The sequence below is a fragment of the Chiloscyllium plagiosum genome, chromosome 13 (genome assembly GCF_004010195.1).
Source record: "Chiloscyllium plagiosum isolate BGI_BamShark_2017 chromosome 13, ASM401019v2, whole genome shotgun sequence".
Lineage (NCBI taxonomy): Eukaryota > Metazoa > Chordata > Chondrichthyes > Orectolobiformes > Hemiscylliidae > Chiloscyllium > Chiloscyllium plagiosum.
Genome location: NC_057722.1, coordinates 11477702 through 11498614, shown reverse-complemented (window position 1 = coordinate 11498614; position 20913 = coordinate 11477702). Strand labels below are relative to the sequence as shown.

Genomic DNA, 20913 nt, shown 5'->3' with positions numbered 1-20913 from the left:
CTCAAATCTGTACCTTATCAGTTCAGCATAACCTCCTTGCTCTTACATTCTATGCTGCTATTAATACAGCCCACTATACTGTATGCTTTATTAGGTAGCCTGTCATCTTCAGTGAACTATGTACATATATATAATAGGTTCCCTTACTCCTCCACCTCCTTAAATATTATATCCTGTATTTATATTGTCTGTCCATGTTCTTCCTACCAAAATGCATTATTTCATACAACTCTGCATTGAACTCCATCTGCCATCTGTCTACCCACTCTACCAACTTGTCCGTGTCTTTTTTTAAGTTCTACCCAGTCCTTCTCACTGTTTACAATGATTCCAAGTTAAGTATAATCTGCAAGCTTTGAAACTGTCCCCACACACAAAGATCTAGATTATTAATATGCATCAAAAAAGTGTCCCAATGCTATCCCCAAAACTCCAGTGCAAAAAAAATTGTTAATTACTCCCTGTCTCCTACTACTCAGCAAATATTTTATTCATGTTGCTCTTGTCCCTTTTATTCAATGAGCTATAACATTTCTCATAAAACTGTTGTAGTACTGTGCCTTTGAAAGCTCACATAAAGGTAAAGGTAAAGTTGCCATAGTCTTACCTGACTATAGGACTGCTCTGACCTTACAGAGAAATGACTGATGGTGGTTTAACCTGAGGGCTGTCACACTCAGGCAAGGGGTGAGGTTGCAATGGAGAATCTTTCATGGTATCCTCATCTAGCCCAGGATATCCCCATACACCCAAATCAACAGCGTTTCCCTTAGTAATCCTTTTAGCCAACTCTCCAAAAATTAATCAAGCATGATTTTCCCTTAGAAATCCATGCTGGCTGTTGCTAAACAAACCACCTTTTTCCTTGTGATTCCAAATTCTACCTCGAATACCACCAAAGTTAAACTGACCAGTCTGTAATTACTAGGCTTGTCCTTACTATATGTTTTGAACAAAGGCAAAATGTCTGCAAGTTTTCAGTCCTCTGGCACGTCCCTCAATCTAGGGAAGGCTCGAATATTATAGTCAGTGCCCTTGCAATTTCCTGTGTTACTTCCTTCAGCATCCTTAGATGCATCTCAATTAGTCCTGGTGCCTTGTGAACTTTTAGCAACACTTCCTCCTTATCAAGTGTCAACACTTTTTCTTCTGTCAACATTGCCTGGGTTGTATCCATCTTACTTGTAATGACAGATACAAACTATTCAGTTAACATCCCAGCTATGCCTCTTGCCTTTATGTGTAAATTCCTTTTTGGTCCCTAATCTACCCTACTTCTCCATTTACTATCCTTTTACTATTGATGTGCCCATAGAAGACTTTGGAATTCATCTTTATGTTGGCAGCCAGTTTTCTTTCACAAGCCCTCTTTCCTTCTCGACTGAGCCTTTTCACTTCTCCTCTGAATCTTCTATATTCCTCTTGGTTCTCAATTATATTATCTACCTGACATCTGTCAGAATCATATTTTTTCTTCTTTATTTTAATTTCTATCTTCGTTTTCATCCACAGAGTTCTGGACTTGTTTGACCCCATTTTCCCTTTTAAGAGAATAAACCTTGACCAAACCAGAACTCTCTTCTTTGGAGGCAGCCCATTGTGCAGTTGTGGTGTTTCCCATTTATGTGAGCTGAAAATGTGTTGGTGGAGAAGCGCAGCAGGTCAGGCAGCATCCAGGGAACAGGAGAATCGACGTTTTGGGCATGAGCCCTTCTTCAGGAATGATTCCTGAAGAAGGGCTCATGCCCGAAACGTCGATTCTCCTGCTCCTTGGATGCTGCCTGACCTGCTGCGCTTCTCCAGCAACACATTTTCAGCTGTGATCTCCAGCATCTGCAGACCTCACTTTCTCCTCCCATTTATGTGACCCAGCTTTGTTCTAGCTCCATTGAAATCGGCTCTCCATCAGTTAATTATTCTTAGTCTGGATTGGCATGGTTGGCTATCTCACCATTATGCCCCTCTCCCCACCCAAACCCCATCCCCTCTCCTTATCTACAGTTTCCCCGACGCCCACCTCCATTCCTGAAGAAGGGTTATTCCTGAAACATCGACTTCTCCACCTCCTGATGCTGCCTGGCTTGCAGTGTTCTTCCAGCCTCCTGCTTGTCTACCTTATCTAGCCTTTGGCAGCTCACAAACCCATTGCAATGGCTTAAGCCTTACGTCATTCTTCAGAAAAGGCAGAGTTGCAACTCGATAGAGGCATTTAAAATTATGAAAGATTTTGAAAGTGAATTCTTATTTAATGCTTTCCCTTTTGAGGTTGAGTAATTCTTACAAGATAGTCACCAAAAAATCCAACAAGGAATTCAGAATAAATTTATTTAACCAAGGAGCGATGAGAATGTGAAATTCCTATCATATGTTATGTTTTAAGCAAATATTATATAGTAGATACATTCGAGGCAAAGCTGTATATGGGAAGAGAATAGAGAATTACTGTGATATATTTACTTGCGGAAAGATGGGAGAAACTCAGGGGAAGTATAAACATGTTCCAGTTGGGCTGAATGTTAGGTCATTTATATATGTGTGTGTGTGATACATGTATGAACTGGACAGTGTGTTACTCAACTCAATGCTTGCTCAAGACAGGCAAACGTTGAAATCGCGTTCTGAACATATTGGTGGCGATCAAATTGACACACGGGCACCCAAGGGTCAAGGGTCACTCGCCACTGTCAGAGGTTACTCTACTGCCCATTTGTTATGAGGCCGGAGAGTCCAAAGGCTCACTTACCAATCTGCTGTACACAAACTCCTCACGGGGCACCAGAGAGTAACACCACACATATCTGCAACCATAATGTGGCTCTTAGTGGACATGGAGGATGAGCTGAGAGGCAGTGGGTGTCCGTGGTCGTTGTTGTTGTTGTAGTTATCAGCCCCGGTGGCGGTTGGCACCTTGTCCCCACATTCTGTGCTCTCTCTCAGCCTGCCGGGCTCCGCATCGCATCGGAACCGCGGGGGAGAGTGGGATGGGGTGGGGGCTGGGGAGGCTGCTCAAGCAAGGCTCCGGTCCCCGACCTCTGGCCAGCCGAGCGCGCGCAGCACCAGCTGACCGTTAAATTTAAACGGCCGCCGCGCGTGAGCCTGCTCTCGCGGTGCGCGCCCGCTGCCAGGGCGAGGGGAAGGGAAGGGAAGGGACAGTCAGTCAGTCAGTCAGTCAGTCAGTGGGCGGGTGGGTCGGCCGGCCGGAATCGTCTCTCTGCCGTTTGGCTCGTCTTTCAGCCGGAAGGTAAGAGGCTGAGCTCCTTCAGGGACGGTTAGGAACAGTCTCCGCTTCACTCTGAGCCCCACCGCACAACGAGGTGCTGAATTCTCTTGAGCTTGACCGCAGCCGCTGCAAACGCCGACGCTGCTTCTGAGAATCGACTCTAAACTTCTGCAAGAGATGAAGAGAACAAGAAGAAAATGCTCCCCCACCAGCCCGAGTCAGAGGTAGTGGTTTTCGACCTTCTCTCAGTTAAGGAACTCCCACAATATAGTCTGTGAAATGCTGTGAAAACAAAGCAGTACACAATTGAGCAAATGAATGAACGTGAAAATGAGTTTCAAGTTACCTGAGAATTGAGTGGAAACTTTGATAGATGCCCGGATTTTGGGGAAATCGGGTTGGAAAACACTTCTTCACAACATCCACTTGCACTGACCACAGGCAATTTGCTACTTCTCTATTGTGTTTCACTATATCTGATCTACTGTGGATAATTACAGAAAAAAGTCGGGTTTTTTTCCATCCATCAGACCCCAGCCTCCCTGCAACACGGCATTCAACTTTTTTTTATTGGAGTATGAGAACCAACTCAATACCTTGGGTACCAGGGCCCTTACTACTTCGAGGTACATTTTACAGCCACTCATTCATTCTTTGCAACCCGTTTCAAGAATCGAGCAGTCTGACATGCTCCCTATGAATCATTTCTTTCCCCCACTTTATCCACAGTGTTCTGGCTGTCATGTTTATGGTTGCCTAACTCTGTAGCAACCATGCAATGATATCACGGATCTGCAAATCACTGGGCTTCAATGCCACAGTGTGGGTGGAGTTGCAGGCTGAAGAAAGATTCTGAAAAGAGCATTCTGTAAGGCTAATCAGATGAAGCTCTCCATAAGAAACACAGAGATCTCATTGACATGAACACGCAGAGATAAATTAGTCATTACTCGATGTAATAAATCAGAGCCTGGTAGAAGATTAGGTCTGAAGTTAGTAGGAGAGAAACTACTACTGCATGCAAATATGGATCTTGTCCTGATTAACCTGTACAATTAGAAAATATGATAAAGAATATTCTATATAACATCAAAAGGAAATGTCATGTTTGACCAAACTCCTTGAATTCTTTGAAGGAGCAATATAGGGGTATATTACATATTATCCAATGTTATGTTGGAAGGGATCATCCTAATTAGTAGAACATTTTAACTGGTTGGAGAGTAAATTGTTGATTGTTACTATTGTGTCTTGGAGTTTCTGGTCAGGACAAATTTTTCATATTTATTAGAAGGCCACCTGTTCTGAGGCTTGGGCAGTGAACCACAAAACGCTTGCAGAAACTCATGCAGAAAGTCCATTGTCAGGATATAATCACCTGGACAATGGGTTGGAAATCTGGGGATAACCACTTATTGGCCATCAGCCACATTTCATGCCCATCTTTGTCTAGTGAACTGCTGCCGGGTCCTTGACCCAAGGGAAACCAATATCCTGACAGGGAGATTTGCTACTTGGGAGCTACTCAGGAGGGTTTAAACTAGCCTGGTGAGGGGGTGGGACTGTCAGCAGTAGTAAGACCAGACAGAAGGTTGAGGGTGGAACCGGTTAAAGAGAGCAAATTAAATAGACAAGGCAGAAAAAGCATGGCAGAATGAGGGAAGTCTGATTAATTAAACGGCATTTATTTCAATGCAAGAGGCCTGATAGGTAAGGCAGGTGAACTCAGGGCATGGATGTGAACATGGGATTTGGATATCATAGCTATAACAGAAACATGGTTGAGGGTGGTCAGGACTGGTGGCTCAATGTACAGATGCTCTAGGAAGGATAGAAATGGAAACAAGAGAGGAATGGAGTTTTTGATTCGGGAAAACATAATGGCTATACTTAAGATATTCCTAGGGGATTGTGCAGAGAAGCAATATGGATGGAACTGAGAAATAGGAATGGGTGATCATTTTGATGGGATTCTACCATAGGCCCCCAATAGTCAACAGGAAATTGAGGAGTAAGTATTTTAGGAGATTACAGATAGCTGTAAGAATAATAGGGTTGTAATAGTCGGAAATTCAAACTTTCCAAACAAAACTGGGACTGCCATAAAGGGGGAGCAATTTGTTAATTTTGTGGCAAGTCAGCTCATCCTAGCAAGATGATGTCCTTGACTTTTTCAGAGAGGTTGTAAACAGTCCAGATTCTGAAAAGTCTGAGAGTTTGGAAAGATTTTAGGGCCTATTTGTTTACAGCTAACAGATATTGCCTCAGATAGAAGGCTTTCAAATTTAAAACGCTTATATAATGAAAGGGGAGTGGCCAGTTCAGCAGCTCTGGTAGCTCAGCAGCAGTGTGTGTGTAGAAATGTTGCTGGGGTGAGCTCAGGCTGGACTTTCTCTCCTTCTAACTTCAAACCTGTCAGCCTTTGTTTGTTTTTACATTTTGTGCCAAGGGTAGTTTATTGGGATTGTTGCATGTACTTTGGAACAGCATCATTAAATTGCGATAGCCTGTCGTATTTAGATAGGATAAGTTATTTCAGTATTCTATTTTCTGCTCTTTGTGTTTCATTCCGTAATCTTGTGAATAAATTCTGTTTTGTTTAAAAACAAAATCGGCTGTCCAGCAATTCTCTTTGGGAAAATCCGTTATACATTTACGTAAATTAAATAGCAAAGTTAGTGTCTGGGCTACCTGCTTAAAATGTTTTGAGGGGCCGGGCCTGGTCGAGAACAGACCAGAGGCTTTTTGCGGGATTTGTTTGTATTCCAAATTGGGATTTGGGATTACAGTTGTTGGACTGGAAGGCAGCAAGTGGTAGGTGTTAATGTCTTTATTCTGGGTGTTGATTTAGTTGGGTAAACAGAGATTGGGATAGCAATGGTTTTTTCAGTCACCAAGAGTTTTCTTGGGATGGAAGAAGTGACCTTGGGTGTTTAACAAAAGGTAGGTAAGGCCAAGCTGCGGAAATTAGCAGACAAGCTGGAGTTGGAGCTACCTGCTACCGTGAGGAAAGATGAGATGGTTACAGCAATAACTCAGCATTTAAATTTGCTGGAAACACCATCAGGATCTGTAGAGATGGCTAAAATTCAATTGCAAATGAAGCAGCTTGAGCTAGAGGCGAGAGATAAGAAAAGGGTAGCAGAAATGAAACAGTTTGAGTTGCGATTAAAAGCAGGAGAGAGTTTGAACATGAGAAAATGCCACTAAGAAAGGAAAGTCAGCTTAAAAGGATGGAGATGAAGGCTGAGGATAAGACTAGTGGGGATGAGCAAGCCCCTGGTAATCAAAAACCTGGTGACAAACTGCTTGAGTATGTTCAAGCATTGCCTAAATTTGATGAGAAGGATGTGGAAGCCTTTTTCATCTCATTTGAAAAAGTGGCTAAACAAATTCAGTGGTCAGTGACCATGTGGGTTTTGTTAATCCAAACAAAACTTGTAGGTAGAGCTAGTGAGGTATTTGCATCACTATCAGAGGAGGTATCTGGGGAGTATGAGGAGGTGAAGAAAGCCATCTTAAGTGTGTATGAGCTTGTACGAGAAGCCTACAGACAACATTTCTGGATTTGAAGGAGGCACCCTAGTCAAATCTATATTGAGTTTGAAAGGATCAAGCAAAGTAATTTTGATAGATGGATAAGAGCATTAAAAATGGAGCAAACCTATGTCGTTATTAGAGAGACAATCATTTTGGAGGAATTCAAAAATTCACTTCCTGAAGTAGTGTGAACTCATGTGGAAGAGCAGAGAGTTAATCTGGCTAAGTTAGCAGCTGAACTGACTAATAATGATGAGTTGGTCCATAAAATATGGTTTGGCCTCCAGAATCAACTTCAGTCCATAAGGGATAGAATTTAGGAAAGGTAAGGTAGATCTCGGTGAAAATCATCAGGATAACTTACTACAGAGTAAAAAGGAAGGGGACAAAGAAGTTAAAAAGCTCCGGTGTTTTCATTGCAATAAAGTAGGCCACATGAAATCACAGTGTTGATGGGCTAGGAGATGCATTGGAAAGCTAGATGTTGGAAAACAGGACAAGCCTGGGAGTTTTGTTGGAGTGGCGGCAGTGTTAAAGTACAGATTTGAGACGGCTCAGGGGATCCCTTGTGGATTACTGACCTGTAAGCCTCTCTCATGGTTCGTCCCGGAGTCGTACTCTTTGGTGTTCTGGAATAAAAAAGCACTTACAGACAGTTTAGTTTAATTTTACTTCATTCCCTTCATTTACTAATAGCATCATTGTTATAACATAACACTGATACCTATAAGTCAAGCTAACTGGATTCTATTAATCCAGGAGAGTAGAAATTGCTCTTATTTCAAGAGCCCTGGCCAGCTACTCCATTGTACTATCAAAAACGGACTATTTTTATATACAGGTTTACAAAGGCATTACTGTCACAAGCACAAAAGTTAACGAATGCACTGCATGTTCTGAACTAGATAGATAATTGCAAAGGACAATAATTCAGGAGAGAAGTTAATTGATACCGAATTTCCAAGGTCAGAATTAAACATTGTTTATTAATTTCAGAAAGGAACAGCCATGAATGTTATCACTTGGTGTCCTGTTTGTATGAATTCACTAATGTTAAGGCAAATGTTCTTTTTTATCTTATCCTTCCTTGCAATACTTTTTTTCTAGTGTGCTACATTTTGAATTATAGAATTCAAAATTATGTTTTAGTCTAAATGTTTAAAGACAATATTTAAGGCTATAAACCTTCGCATTCCCTCTTTTTGTCATTTCATGACAACTACATAGCTGTACAAGTATAATTAGTCCATTTATTTGATTTGTATTCTGAATAAGTCAAGTGCCTCCTCTGGCAAGTCACCATCCGGAGGAGCAGTCTGAAAGATACTAGATTTCAGCATGGGAGTTCGGACATAGAGGTACAGGAGTAGACAAAGGTTGATTAACCAGATTCCTTTACGGCTTAGATGAAAAGCAATGTACGGTCCATTTTATGCATAAGCGGACAACAATGTATGTTCCTAGGATGAGATCAAGGACTGTCAGTACGTCCCACATGATCCATCCATACACAACCATAGCCAGCAAGTAACACTCCATCCACATGAATCAGACAGGGCAGGTATCTTCCCTGCATCTTCACCCGCTTTGTTGATATCATCTGTGTTCTCCAAAATGTCCTTTGAAAAATCATCAATGTAGGTGCAACATTGCGGACCAATGACTGAACAAGCGCCTCCTTCTTTAGCAAGGAGGAAATCTAGCACTAGCTAATCTTGAAGCATCATCATCCGGGTCTCCTGTAACTCTTTGTTTATCAGCTTCAGAGCATGGGCAGTTGAGTTGGCAAGTTTTTTTGATGTCATACACAAGGTCACTTATCTGATCTAAGGGCCATCTCAATACCCCAGCCAGGAATAAGACCTCCCAGCAACCTGGACCACCAGGTTTGTTGATGAAAGAAGTTGTGTAAGTCCTTTTTGTTTTCCTCTAATTTTTGTTCTGTACTATTTCACATCTTGGTGGGCGTTCCATTCATCATCTACTTCAGGTACTTCAGGAGGAACATAAAAAGTGGTAAAGTGTGTACTAGGCCACAACATCCGTATTGGTCATTGGGTAAACATGGGTAGGCTTTGTTTTAGCATGAAGGCTAAAAGGAGTTCTAAAGGTGCACTTCTGTGAGTGAATGACTAGTCCACTCAGAGCGAGAACAGAATCTTGTAAACAGTGGATGCTATCAAACATTCAATTAGAGTCATCGAGTCATAGAGATGTACAGCATGGAAACAGACCCTTCGGTCCATGTCGACCATATAGCCTAACCCAATCAAGTCTCACCTGCCAGCATCCGGCCCATATCCCTCCAAAGCTTTCCTATTCATATACCCATCCAAATGCCTCTTAAATGTTTCAATTGTACCAGTCTCCACCACTTCCTCTGGTAGCTCATTCCATACACGTACCACCCTCTGTGTGAAAAGGTTGCTCCGTAGGTCTCTTTTATACCTTTCCCCTCTCACCCTAAACCTATGCCCTCTAGTTCTGGACTCCCTAACCCCAGAGAAAAGACTTTGCCTATTTACCTTATCCATGCCTCTCATAATTTTGTAAAGCTCTGTAAGGTCACCCCTCAGCCTCTGACGCTCCAAGGAAAACAGCCCCAGCCTGTTCAGCCTCTCCCTATAGCTCAAATCCTCCAACCCTGGCAACATCCTTGTAAATCTTTTCTGATTCCTTTGAAGTTTCACAACATCTTTCCGATAGGAAGGAGACCAGAATTGCACGCAATATTCCTGTCCAAGAGTATTAACGGATGGAGAGTAGGAGTACGAACAGTGTCTTTGAAGATATTTTTACATTGTTTTTGTTTCACTTGCCCCATGTCATTGGTACTGGAAACTCTTTCAGCACACCACTCTAACAGCAGAACAACGTTAACGTTGAATCCTTTAGATTTGTTAGTGCACTTCATACAGTGACGCACTTCTTCCACTGAATGGTTTTTCATTACAAATGAGGGATTGCATAAGTGGGTGACTCCTGTTTATACATGGTATATCAGAATGATGGAAGAGTGAGCAGATAACACATAGGTCAGGAGGTTTAGCTTGAATAAATAAACTATTAGTAACAGAAGGAGCATCGGGTGTGCATAGTATTTTTGGTCATTATTTATTTTTCCAGCTTGTCTTGTTGATCATACTAGCTACTGAATACAGGAAACATGTAAAGGTATTTCTGTTAGTGGCGATAGATCAGATAGGAGAGGATTCCGTCGAGACAGTATAGGTGGTCAGTCTCATAACAATAGGTGCCTTAGGGTTTGGTGATTTCGGTACTATGTGCTCAATACTGCAATCTGTATGGTTCATTTTGAGAGGGGAACAGACAAACATTTCAAAGTAACAGTTTTCGGTTGACGGAATGGATGAGGTTATGGAATTGTGCCATCTCATGATGACTGATGCAGAAGTGTTGTAAGGATGACAATAAATTCACGAGTGATGTTTGGATAAATGAGTTTCAGCTGGGCAGCTGCATTCATGACTTCCAACGGTATTAGTACAGGTTTCAGTTATACAGTCACATTGGAGTTTTAGCCGTCTGAGATATCACAGATGAGTTGGTTATATCTGGAAGAATGTATTTGGGTTGGGTTTTCATCGGATGCCTGTATTGGTACTAACACTAAGACTGTGAGGGGGATACAAGCTTGCAATGTCCTTTATAGACCATATTGAACGTTCTTCTACCTTTACTGCAGTTTCTGTTGTCACAAGAACTTGATAAGGGCCTTTCCAGCAGTGGCCCAATTTTTCCAATAGTAAGTTTTCCAATAGTACGTAGTCACCAGGGTTAATGTCTTTAAACGTTGGAGCTCTTTCTTCTTCCTTCCCTGATACTCAATAGGCTTCTTTGAGCTGTTGATGATAAGACTGCAATGCTTTGGTTAGCTTAATCAGGTATCTGTGCATTTTTACTGCCATGACATGCACATAAACAGGGTGTTGGGCAGTTAATAGTGCAGACTAGGGAATCCTCAGGGGCTTTCCATTTGTCAGTTCAGCCGCTGAGAATCCCATCTTTTTCTGTATCATGGTTTTCATATTATAAAGGGCAATTGGGAATACTTGCAGCCAATTAAGACCTGTATCTTCTACCAACTTGCTTAGTTGACCTTTTAAGATACCATTGGCTCTTTCTATAATTTTCTGCTGCTCAGGGATGATTATCACAATGGAATTTTTGATTCATATTCAAATTCTTACATAGTGCCTTGTTTAGCTCCAGACAGAAGTGGGGTCCATTATCCGAACACCCCATTACTGGTATTCCAAATCTGGGTATGATTTCCCTTAGTAGAATTTACAAGTAGTTGTTGTTGTGCAGTCAGTACAGGAATAAGCTTCAATCCATTTACTAAATACATCGATTACCACCAAGTAATACTTACAGCAATGGCATCTAGGTAATTCTATAAAATCTAACTGGTATCAAAAGGTGCACTTGGCAAGGAAGTTTCACCTGGTGGACACTTTACTCCTTTCCCGCGATTATGCTTTTGTCAAATTAGGCAATTTGCAGCTGCTTGTTTTGCTTTTTCTTGCAGTGGGAATTCCACCAAGTTTGGAGAATTCTGTCCACCATTCCCTCCTTACCTACATGCGTATGTGTATGAACATAATTGACTAGAATAGGCAGAAGTGAGTCAGGCAGACGTGTCTGTCCTACCAGCATAACCCAAAGCTTATTGTAACTATTTGTGTAACAACCAATGTTCATCCATCTTTGTTTTTCCTCATCAGAGGCATCCCCCTGATGGGTCCTTATTTGTTCTAGGTCAGGCATGGTCGGGGTGTCAGAAGAGGAAATATGAGCGTCTCCCTTTGGTTTCCTATTCGTCATTTGAGTAACCTTGTCTTTTTGTTCAAAAGCTGCTTTCTTAGTAGCTGCATCAGCGGTGTTGTTGCCTTTAGCGACATCAGAAGCATCTGAGGAGTGAGCAGAACATTAGATAATTGCCAATTGAGAGGGACGTTGATTAGCAACATAGGCAGCATTGAGGATAGGGGCTCCTGATGAGATAAGGAAGCCGCACTGCTGCCAGAGTTGACCAAAATCATGGGCACATCCAAAAGCATAGCGGGAATCGGTATAGATATTAGCTGACTTTCCTTCAGCAAGTATGCAGGCACGGGTGAGCAGCTTGCTGGGCGGAACAGGGTGGGTCAATAGAATATGCTTCTATTATATGGGACAAATTGGCAATTGCATATCCTGACATGTGTTTGCCCTCTGGAGAGGTAGAAGAAGAACTATTAACATCAAGTGTAAGGTCAGAGTTAACAAGAGCCTCATTCTTAAGATCAGGACGTGATTTAGTAACAAGGTCATTTATGAGAACACAATCATGGGGAGGATCAGGCAATTAAAAAGGTTCGTCCTGCAGGAATGTAGCGGGGGGTTAATATTAGAGCAGTACTTAAAAGAGAAAAGCCAATTTTGAAGTAATGAAATCTCATAGTCACTGAGAAGACCCATAGTGAGATGTTGATTACATTTAGAGGTAAGCAAGGACACTGCAAAATAGGAGGTACAGACTTCTACATTTTGATGTAAAGTTATATGAGAGGCAAAACATGTGTTGCTGGAAAAGCGCAGCAGGTCAGGCACCATCCAAGGAGCAGGAGAATCGACGTTTCGGGCATGAGCCCTTCTTCAGGAATCATAGCATGGATGGTGGGGAGAATATGGGTGCAGGAAGGCATGCCCTGAGCAACAGGTCCAAGCTTAGTAGAATAAATGTAACAGGGTGTCAAGAGGAGCCATATTGCTGGGTGAGAACAGCTGTAGCACAGGTGTCAAAGATGAAAAAGGGTTTTGTGCTGTAAAAGGGGCAACCTGCTGAGGTCCCTGGGGAGGGCGACCAAGAGGTTGCCAGCTGCTTCCACTACGACGATCAACCGGGGGCTGTTCTTGGGCCAATGTCCTGGTTGATTACAACTGAAACAAACGTGTGATTGTTGGGGGACTCTAGAGGGTGGGGGAGGTGGTGAAGAATAGTGAGAGGATGTATAGGGAGTAAGGGGCATCATGGACTGTTGGGGAATATATATAGGAGGACCCCAAGGTCCATTGGGATGATGTGAATACACGGTACCAGTCCTACTGTCCTGCCATACTGGATGATAGTTTGAGGGTTCCATTTGATAGCCTGGCTGACCTTGCGGATGGAAAGGTCTGTTTTGAATCCTGGGTTTAGGTTTAGCCCCTGTAGTTTGCGCAAGTTCTGTCTTGACCTTGCCGATGGTCAAGGATCCTTTAGTTCCCAGAAGTAACAAACCTCTCGGCCAAATTGTGCAACCTTGGCATCTTGTCAGTGGATGTTGTTGGTTTAAATAACTTTCTGTACCTGATCAGGTAAGACAGTCATACATAGGGCATTAAATTGGGGTGATCGCCCTTGTGGGTAGTTAACATCACCAGAGTAAGTGCCATAGCATTCCTTAAAATGGGTAAGGGACTCCTCACTCCCTTTACCAGAGCTGGGTTTACATGTTAAGACTTTACCCACATCATCTGCACAACGCACTACTTGGCGGGACAGGTAATAATCCAAACTGATCTGTTAGGTTCGGCCTGGTGCCGGACTACAAGTTGTGCATGATTATTACATTGTAAAATTTCTAAGCACTCAACCCATTTTTCAGGGGAAAGGGTGCATTCCATGAGGTGAAGTAGGTCTTGGGAGGCAGCATTATAAATGGTCCTAGTCCTATTAATGTAATTAACAAATCCTTCAGGACTGTTACCATAATCTAGAGCCTTATTGATAATGCTTGAGAGTTCATGAGGTTTCCATGGTTGATGAAGATCCGCAAATTGGGCTTGTCTCGGATTCAGGGCCTGGGGTTAGGAACTCTTCTATTCGGGAAATTTCTCTTTGGTTCTCCCACATCAGGGTGAGTGCAAGGACTGATTATAAGGTCCCAAAACTTTGATTGCAGTTCATCAGTGTCTTTGGGATTTATTAGTGTAGGGACAGTGGAAACCAAAGGAGTATCTTCGGTGTTTCTTCCATGTTTTATTTTCAATTAACTCTGAGTGCGGTGGGCTATGGGATCATGATAAACTGAATCCTTATTTAGCTGAACAGTTGGGGGAAGGGTATGGGCCTTGGCACGTTTGTCATCAGAGTAAGGGGGAGAGTTCAAACGGGAATCCAGAGGTGGTTGGCTGACCGGACAGGAGGCGTAAAATATTTCCTCCTCCGAATCAGTGTCCCACCCCCTCATCCACAGATGGATCAGATTTCTTTAGTAATAAGTCTTTGGGAGAGGGGAGGGTGGGGTATAAGGAACAGTCTTTGTCAGTTTCATCCTGCCTGGCTGCAGCCTGTTGTATATTTACCGGTTTCCCTTTTTTCAGCTTAAGCTGTGATTCTTTGCTTTCCTGTTTATTTTTTTCTATTTTCTCCCTAGCCAATTCCAATTCTGCTTCTAAATCATGTGCTTCAATTTGCATTTTAGTTTTTGTCCAATTTAGTTCAGATCCTTCCTCAGTTAATGGACTAATTCCCCTTCTAATACAGTTTTATCTCCGTGATGATTGCATGGAGTTTTCCCATTTTTCCCTTGCTAGCTTTTTCCACGCTGATATGACTTCTTTCTGCTTACTTCCCTTTCTTTTTTCCCAAATCCCTTGTTCAATTTTAATGTGTAGATTTAAATCATGTGTGCCTCCTAGAGGCCAATCCTTATTTTGTTGAGCAGCTGTGGCCAATATTCTCCTTAATTGTTTCTATAATTACGATACAGATTTATTATTTCTGTTAGGAGACATTTGTCTTCCATCTTATCTAGAGTTATACTTTAAATCTTCACAAAACTACTGATTTACAAGTACTCCAACCCCAAAAATAAACACAGAACACTGACACAAAATACAATATTCACTCACCAACAAACAAATATGCATTCAAACAGAGTCTCAAAGGGTTAAACTTTCTGCAAGCTGCAGGGAATAATCTCTATCTGTCTATCTCGCTCTGTCTGTCTATCTGTCTGTCTGTCTCTCTCTCTTGCACAAACAGATGAACATTTTAGAAGATAGCAACCCGACAATGAGCAACAAGATTAATTATTTCTGCAAAGCATTCTCAACATTCTAAAACCCTGACAGTTTCTGTTTTTAGTCCCTATTTAAGCAAGCTCATTTAGGGTTCATTACCAGAAAAGGTACTGGTAACAGGAATTCACGGTGAGACAAAAAGCGTTCAGTTATGAAAAGTAAGATTAGAGTGTCCAGAAAAGACTGGAGAATGTGTAGTAGGAGTACTGGACAAACTCTCGGCTCCAGCAGTACAGTTTGTCCTTGCTAATGATATAGCTGATTCACCAGTAGGAGTGCTGCCTACTGTTTTTGAAAAGCCAATGGAAACTCAGGCAACTGAACAATTGCGGGATATACATCCTGGAATTTTTCCTGATTGTGTGGCAATGAGGTCACAAAGTCAGCAGTTGAAACAGGAGAGATCTAAGAATACAAATAAGATAGCTTGACATGTCATTAGCAGAGACTTTGTTTGATCAGATGGTTGGGACAAAACAGAATCAAATAGATGACCATGAAGACATCTTTAGCTCAATTATATTAATTGAGTTACAGCAGAAAGATGAAAATTTAAAGCAGTTATATCAAAAGGATTATACAGAGAAGGAATTTGAATGTATCCTTGAATGTTATTACCTTAAAAATGATGTCTTAATGAGGCAATGGGACCATCACATATTCAGGCAGATGAGAAGTGGACAGAAATCCATCAAATCATAATGCCAGTAGGGTAGAGAAAGGAGGTGTTGTGCGTGGCGCTTGAGCTACCACTTGGAGGTTATTTAGGAGTGAGAAAAACACAGACTAAAATACAAAGACATTTTTACTGGCCTGGACTGCACAAGGATGTAGTTGAATTTTGCCAGACATGTAATACATGTCAGGTAATTGGAAAACCACAAGTAGTAATAAAACCTGCACCTTTAAAACCTATTCTAGCATTTGAGGAACCTTTTACAAGAGTCTTAATTGATTGTGTAAGTCCCCTACCTCAAACAAAAAGTGGGAATCAGTATTTGTTAACAACAGAGGCTAGAAAAATAATCAAGCTTTAAACTTATTGAAAGGAGAAATCAATATAATTATTTTTGATGTCTAAGCAGTATGAAGTTGTTGTAAATAACATTAGCAAATTCAACTTTGAGAGTTATGTAAAAGTATAAATCCTGTTTTGAAACTAAAATATCAGTTCTACCTGGATCTTGACCAGCCATCAACAATATGAACTTGTAATTTGCTGCAATCAGGTGCATTATTTCTTAATGTGTTATACACATGGTTTCTACATGTAAATTGTTTGGGAGGAAGAATTAGTGGTGGTCTTTGAATAGGGATCAGAAACCATCCTTCTCGACAAGTTTTTGGAACACTATGAAATGCTGCTGAATCATGGAACCCCAACAGCGTGGAAGCAGGCCACTCTGCCTTGTGAATCCACACTGATTCTCCAAAGAGCATCTCACCCCTCTGCCCCATAACCCTGCATTTCCCATGGCTAACCCATCTAACCTGGGCATCCCTGGGTGATGTAGCATGGCCCACTCCACCTAGCTTGCACATCTTTTCATAGAAGATCCATGTAGACAGTGGGGGAATGTGCATACTCCAAACAGACAGTCGCTCAAAGATAAAATTGAATCTGCATTCCTGGTGCTGTGAGGCAGCAGTGCCAAGCCACTCTGCAGCCCAATTTGGTTGAAATCAGCTAACATAATGCCCTGGACAGCGAACCTGAAATCAGCCATGTTATGTATGATATCGCAACTGTGACCTCTATTGAGAATACTTTGTCTATCTTGCTGCATCACATTCAAAATGTAGTGTGCTGTCTGTTTTGAGGAGTTCTTTCAGGAGCTGAAAAATAGTGATGATGGTTGGGATCCCAGGACAGGTTTACAGCTGACATTTTGGGGTTGTCACTTCTGAGACAGCAATCTCCCTGGAGATAAAAATAAGCTGTCTAGCTGTGTAGTTTTCTCCTTCTGCCAAGTTGTTACTGAGGGGTTGGGACAGTTTTAAGTTTCAAAATGGGATGGCAATGGGGGAAAATGCTTGGGAGCTTGCTGTCTGCCAAGGTTTTGGTGTGTCAGATCATTATACAATAAACCTCTGCAGTTGATGCCTGCTATTTGACCCTAAAAGCTCTCCATCACTTGCTTCCACTTGTGTTGTATCACCTGTTTCAAGTCAGCCTTCTCTGTTGTTCAAACCCTTATTTGTGCTTCCATGACATTCAAAATTTACTTTGTCCAATCCATTTCCAACTGGTCTCTGAAGTAACTGTCAATAAAATACCTGTTTCAGAATCTGCTGTCTCTCCAACCTATGCTAAATTGTGCTTATCCCATGGATTTTGGCCAGTATTGAATCCTGACCTTCTAGCTCAATTTGTAATTCTCATCCTGGTGTTCAAATCTTTGCTTGGCCTCATCCCTCCAAAAACTCTACATTTCTCTCTCTCTAACTCTGTACTTGCCCTTTCATCTACTACTGCATTGTTAGCTGTATTGGTCCAATTTCTAAAGTTCTTTCTATCTCTCTCTTCTCCATTAAAACCACCTCTTGCACCATATTTTTGGCACCTGTCTTAACCTATTTTGTTTTGGATCAATGTTGGCATTTGTCTTTAAAAGTATCTCTTTCATTTATAAACAACCTCACTGGCACTGAAAAATGAACCTTCCAGCTGAGCAAGCAAACCTACATCCAGAACCTCAACCTGAGCTCCAAATCTTCTCAAAACTGGCTATTAAGCACTTGGGGATATCCTCCAAAATATCATATAAATACCAGTTTGTCTTTTGTGAAACATAATTTTAATGAGTCAAACACTTAAAGATGGAATATAAATTGAAGTGTTGCTTCAGTTGTGGTCAAGTAGAAACTATATTTAGAATTAACTTTGATAATTTGTGCGACTAGTAAATGACCTATTTAAACCACTGAAAAAGTACTATATGGACTTCCATGGTTATAGCAGTAGTATTGTTAGAGAATTTTATTAATAGTGCTTAAGCCATGAGCGATGTAGAATCACAAATCATTCCATCGAATAAGTGTTCCAAAGATATCATGTTCTTCGTTCTCCAGTTACCACTTTTCTTTTTCACCAATGTCTCTCTGCAAATAACCCCCTTGAACTAAGTAAAGGGCAATGTAGAATACATTGGAGAAATGAGTAAATTGAGTATTTTTAACCAGCTAAATCTGATTTCACTAGCTTAGCAATTCACCTGGGATTTTATTGAAATCCAGCATTTCATTAAGCTACTGCTGTGTTGACACTTGTGTAATATAAGATGATGAAATTTTTGTTTTTCAACATTCAAATTGTATATTGCAAACTAAGTTTTTGAAATATAAAAGATTTATTTGGTTGCTGCATTTTGGGAAAGTAAATCTTAGCGTGACTTAGACACTTAATGGTAAGATCTTAGGGAGTGTTGCTGAACAAAGAGACCTTGTAGTGCAGGTTCATAGCTCCTTGAAAGTAGAGTCACAGGTAAATACAATAGTGAAGAAGGAGTTTGGTATGCTTTCCTTTAATGATCAGAATTTTGAGTATAAGAATTAGGAGGTCATTTAGCGGCTGTACAGGGCATTGATTAGGCCACTTTTGAAATATTGCATGCATTTCTGGTCTCCTTCCTATCAGAAGGATGTTGGTGAAACTTGAAAGGATTCAGAAAAGATTTACAAGGATGTTGTCAGGGTTGGTGGATTTGAGCCATAGGGAGAGGTTGAATAGACTATAGCTGTGTTCCCTGGGATGGGTGAGTCCAGAACAGGAGGGTTTAGGGTGAGAGGAGAAAGATATAAAAGAGACCTAAGGGGCAACTTTTTCACACCGAGGATGGTGCATGTATGGAATGAGCTGCCAGAGAAAGTGGTGGAGGCTGGTAAAATTACAGCATTTAAAAGGCATCTGGATGGGTATGTGAATAGGAAGGGTTTGGAGGGATATGGACCAGGTGCTGGCAAATGGGACTAGATTAAGTTGGGATATCTGGTTGGCATGGATGAGTAGAACCGAAGGGTCTGTTTCCATGCTGTATATCTCTATGACTCTAATAATGGAAGAATCGACTAGACTTCCAATACGCAATATCGCAGCTAAAAGGATGGTAGAGGAATTACTCAAATTTTTCACAAGATACAGACTACCAATACAAATAGTCAGATCAAGGGTCAAACTTTGCATCAAATCTACTCAAGGAAGTTATGGACAGCTTAGGAATAAAACAATTCCAATCTCCTGCATCCCATTAAGAATCACAGGGAGCGCTAGAAAAGTGGTATCAAACATTAAATACCATGTTGAGGGCTTATAATCATGACTATCCAAATTATTGGGATGAGGGAATTTCATTTGTGCTTTTTTTGTGATCAGAGATGCACCAACTGAATTGACTAAATACAGTCCATTTGAATTTGTCTTTGGGCATGAAGTGAGAGGACTGTTAAAATTGATTAAGGAGAAGTTGGTAATTCAAAGACCACTCATTTGGACTATGTGTCAAATTTTAGGAAACCATTAAATAGTGCTAGGGTGTTGGCTAGTCAGCATTTAAAAGTATCGTAGCATACAATGAAACAGGAAGTAGACAATAAATAAAAAAATTGCAATTTTGATATCAGGCATAAGATATTAGTTACTTCCAGTAATAGGTGAACCTTTAAAAGCAAGGTTTAGTGGACCTTATCAAATTGAAAAGAAATTGAGTGAGGTGAACTACTTGATAGGGACTCCAGACAGGAAGAAATCTCACAGAGTGTGTCATGTGAATATGCTGAAAAGGTATTTTGACAGGGAAGGAAAGCAAGAGGAAAAGGTATTAATGATTACAACACAGAAGGAGTAACCAAGTCCAGATGATTCTGAATTGGATATTCCTCAAATTAAATTGGACAATGAGGACGTCGTCAAAATTTGGTTTAAATTATTGAGTTATCTTCCTGAGGAAAATCAAAATGACCTGAAAGAGTTATTACTATCACATGGGGAGATATGTGGAAATAAACTGGGAAGTACTAACCTAATTGTGCATGATGTAGATATAAGAAGTGCTGTTCCGATTAAGGAACATCATTCTAGGGCATAACACACTAAAGTTGGCACAGGTTCGGAAAGAAATTGAACACATGCTCCAAGATGATATAATTGAAGTGGGTTACACCCACTGGAGCTCATCTATAGTAATGGTGCCAAAGCCAGATGGTACTCAACGGTTATGTGTGGACTATCGGAAAGTCAATGCAGTTACAAAGACTGATGCACATCTCATTCCATGGTGACTGTGTTGAAAATGTGGGACAAGCAACTTATATTTCCAAGTTGAACTTGCTCAGAGGATACTGGCAGGTACCTTTGTCAGAAAGAGCAAAGGCAATTTCGGCTTTCATAACGGCAAATGGACTGTATCAGTTTAAAGTCATGCCATTTGGTATGAAAAATGTGCCAGCCACATTTCAGAGACTAATCAATAATGTCATTATCTGATTACCCAATTGTGTTGCATACGTAGATCATCTGGTGATTCTTAATCGCACATGTAAGGAACATTTACAACATTTATTGGACTTATGCGATCAACTTCGGAAGACAGGCTTGGTGATAAACCTGGCTAAAAGTGAATTTGCCAAGGCCCAAGTCATCTTCCTGGGCCATGTTGTTGGACACGAAAAAATGGCCCCAAGGGATGTGAAAACAAAGGCAATTGGGAAGTTTCCCATACGTCGATAAAAGAGCAATACTACAGTTCCTAGGATTATATAGATTTTATCGAAAGTTTGTGCCGAAGTTTAGCAGTGTGGCTGCTTCACTCACTGAATTGCTAAAGAAAGGCAAGAAGTTTCAGTGGACAGCAAACTGTCAGAAGGCATTTGGCAGCTTGAAAAATGTGTTAACCACTATCCCAGTATTAGCCACACCTAATTACGCAAAGCCTGTCAATTTGGTTATCGATGCAAGTGATGTGAGTGCTGGTGCTGTGCTCCTGCAGGATGTGACGAGAAGATAGAAAGGTCTATTGGGTATTTCTCCAGGAAGTTTAACATTCATCATCAAAAATATTCGATGGTTGAGAAGGAGACTTTGA

The 20913-nt window shown here is 41.2% G+C and overlaps 3 protein-coding genes across 6 annotated transcripts in view; 1 reads left to right on the top strand and 2 right to left on the bottom strand.

Annotated features, from left to right (window-relative positions):
* LOC122556289 (inner ear-specific collagen-like) overlaps positions 1–2822 on the bottom strand; it is a 65550-nt gene extending 62728 nt beyond the window's left edge. The window contains exon 1 of the mRNA XM_043702917.1: positions 2744–2822. The gene's annotated coding sequence lies outside the window, so the exon portion shown is untranslated. The remainder of the gene's footprint in view (positions 1–2743) is intronic.
* Positions 2823–3172: 350 nt separating this feature from the next.
* Positions 3173–20913, top strand: part of LOC122555758 (NACHT, LRR and PYD domains-containing protein 3-like) — an 86643-nt gene continuing 68902 nt past the window's right edge. For 2 of the 4 annotated variants that reach the window (XM_043701861.1, XM_043701862.1), the window contains exon 1: positions 3295–3444. The gene's annotated coding sequence lies outside the window, so the exon portion shown is untranslated. Of the gene's footprint in view, positions 3242–3294; positions 3445–13564; positions 13666–20913 lie in introns of those variants that run through there. The other 2 variants (XM_043701863.1, XM_043701864.1) reach the window with 2 other exon arrangements.
* LOC122555761 (G-protein coupled receptor 55-like) overlaps positions 11408–20913 on the bottom strand; it is a 139100-nt gene continuing 129594 nt past the window's right edge. The window contains exon 3 of the mRNA XM_043701869.1: positions 11408–11694. The gene's annotated coding sequence lies outside the window, so the exon portion shown is untranslated. The remainder of the gene's footprint in view (positions 11695–20913) is intronic.